Here is a 3,305-nt window from a genome sequence, read left to right as displayed (position 1 = left end):
CTTGTCAGTGAATGAAAGTATGCGTCCATTCCATTGAGAATTACCTCTAAGAGAAAGTAGTTTGTGGGACACAAAGTTCAGAGGGATTCTAAGAATAAAGGCTCAATGTTGTCAACAATGTCACTGGACATGGTCATAATTGCAACATATCTTTTTAAGTAATACAAGTCATTGAGAACACTAGATTTGGAGTCAAATTTTTCTAGATCCAGTGACCAACTTCATAACCATTAACTTGTTATTCAGTATACTGAAGCTTCATTTTCATTAACAGAAAAAGGATACATACTGCATAATTACTATTCCTTTGCATAATAAAATATCTGCAAAAGCAATGTAAAGAAGGAAAGGTTTATTTCCATTCACAATTGGAGGATATGGTCCATCATGATAGGGAAGTTATCATGACAAGAGCAGAGTTAAGCTTATTATATTGCATCTACAACAGATAAACACCAAAAGTGGAATTCTGATAGTTAGTTCATCTTCTTTTTCCTAAATCTAGGAACCCCACCAATGTAATACTGCTACCCACAATTAGAATGGCTCTGCTACCTCAATTAACAGGATCTATATAGTCCTTCACAGATATGCTCAAAGGTTTGTTCTCATAGTAATTCTAAATGGCATCAAGTTGACAATCATAAGTAAGCACCACACCTACCTTTTGCAGATACTATCAATAATATAGTAGTAATTCTTACAACGTTTATAAAACATTTTAATTGTAATGTAATCACACAGTACATACAGAAACCTTTCTTCATATAAGCACATAGAAATAGCAAAATATCTGCCATATGCAAAAGACCTGAGAATAGTTTCCTTTTAAAAAATTATATATTTTTCTTACATTATATATCTTGATTATGGTTGCACCTCCCTTTACTACTGAGATAAAAATAGAGAAGAGTGTGAAGTGCAGGAAATATTTCTATATAGGCTGTAAAATTAGCATATAAGAAAAACCAAACTGTTAGCAAAGAGGAAAACTGGAGCATCCCCCAATTGTGGAGGCTGACTATAACCCACAAGAGCCACGGAAAATGTATAAGCACACCCCAAAGTAGTTGAAGATAATAGTGGTGTGTAATAATAAAAGACCCACTACCTGGGTAGAGAAAGAAACAAAACAAAGCAAAACAAAACAGAAAAACAAAATAGGAAAAAAAAAAACAAGGGGGAAAGGTAAAAAAAAAGACAAAGCACAGGAAACACATGCATCAATAACATAATGAGTTAAAAATGAGCACCGAGAATACAATCTGATTTTAAAATGAGGTATAGTATTGGGCTGCCTCTCTGTGTTGCAGATGGGATGCTAAAATGCTACTGCCAATGGTAATTAGCTCAGGAGAGGCATAACAGTCTGCAATATGGGTTCCAGTCAATGTATTCCCCAGGTGAGGGACAGCAGGATCTGTGACAGATGCTGTGAATCCTGGCCTCTACTTTACTGAGAGTTGGGCTGGGGTCTGTGCTTTTCCTCAGGGTGTCTACATGCCAGACAGAGAGTGAATGGCTGAACCTGGGACAAGGGGGAAGAATCTGGTTTGGTTCTGAGTGAGTGCCAAGAATTTTGAGGGTCTGGGTGAGGAAAAGCTGACTCCAGGAGATTTAGGAAAGGGACTTTATGACCAAAGACCTCCCAATGCCCCATCCTGTGTTGATCTCTTATGAAGAAGGACCTTGCTTGTCTAGACTGTTTTATTTGATGGCAAATATAAATACATATACCTTACTCATGGTAAACCAGGCATTAAATACCTTTTTGCAGGAAAGAATGCCCAGAAAGGAAAATGTATTGGATAAACACTTGGAGCCTATCTAGATACAGCATTAGTATAGAAAACTCCAGGTTTTTATGCTATGTGACTAATTGTTGTGGTCTTTTTAGTGGGGTGTCAAGGTTATATATTCCAGATCAGGTAGTTTGACAAGGAGCTGGCCCCATACCTACAGTACTCAATTCTGAGATTCCTTAGGGTTTGAGCCTTCTAAACTTTACTAGTTTTTCTTTCTGGTGGCACATTCCACTTGCCTCACAGTACAGTACTAAACAGTCTTGAAAAGACAAAACACAAATGGCAAAGAAACATATCTTTATTTTTATTGGTTATTTTATTTATTTGCATTTCAAATGTTAACTCTCTTCCCAGTTCCCCCTCCATAAGACCCCTATCTCCTCCCCCTCCCCTGCCTCTATGAGAATGCTCCTCCACCCACTCTGCCTCAGCACCCTAGCATTCCCCTATCCTGGGTCATTGAGCTTTCACAGGACCCAGGGGCTCCCCTCCCAGTGATGCCAGATAAGGCCATCCTCTGCAACACATCCTGCTGGAGCCATGGGTCCTCCCATGTGTACTCTTTGGTTGGTAGTTTTGTCCTTGGAGCTTTCAGGGGTCTGGTTGGTTGATATTGTTGTTTCTCCTAAGGGGTTGTAAACCCCTTCAGCTCCTACAGTCCTTACTATAACTTTTCCATTGGGGTCCCTGAGCTCAGTCCAATATTTGGCTGTAAGTATTCACCTCTCTATTGGTCAGGCTCTTACAGACCCTTTCAGGGTACAGCTAAACTGGGATCCTGTCAGTAAGCACTTCTTGGAATCAGCAATAGTGTCTCAGTGTGGTATCTACAGATGGGATGGATCCCTAGGTAGGGCAGTCTCTGGATGGCCTTTCCTTCAGTCTCTGCTCCATGCTTTGTCCCTGCATTTACTTTTGACAAGAGGAATTCTGGGTAGCAGTAGGGGAAGGAGAGCTAGGCATAGCCACTAGAAAGTCACACATGCCAGGAACCCAGGATGTTCCCAGTACCCAACAGGGAGGACACTAGCCAAAATACCCAACAAAAGTGAGATAGAAGACCATATCCAATGGATAGACATGGCCTCAGGTTGAGGGATGGGGCCACCCTCCAACCTCAAAGAAACACTTTTTAAATAATTTCAGTGTTCTTAGTCATCAGGAAAATGAACATTAAAACTTTTGAGATTTCATCTCACCATAGTAAAATTGGCCAAGGTCAATAAAGTAAATGACAATAGATGTTGTGGAAGAGATGAGGAAATGGGAATTCAATTAATTGATGATGCTAGTTCAAACTCGAATAGCCTCTATGGAAATCAATGCTGATAATCCTCAAAAGATAGAAATCCCCACCCTGTCTATTCTCCCATCCAGGTCTCTTCCTCATTCCTTTTTGTGGATGGGCCTGAGGCTACTCTTGTGAACCAATCCCCTAATGAATTAAGCAGCCAAACACTGTGAGTACATACCATGCACATCCTTTTGTGTCTGAGTTAC

Source organism: Apodemus sylvaticus, chromosome X (assembly GCF_947179515.1).
Source record: "Apodemus sylvaticus chromosome X, mApoSyl1.1, whole genome shotgun sequence".
In the NCBI taxonomy this organism is placed as follows: Eukaryota; Metazoa; Chordata; class Mammalia; order Rodentia; family Muridae; genus Apodemus; species Apodemus sylvaticus.
This window is presented reverse-complemented; position numbering follows the sequence as displayed.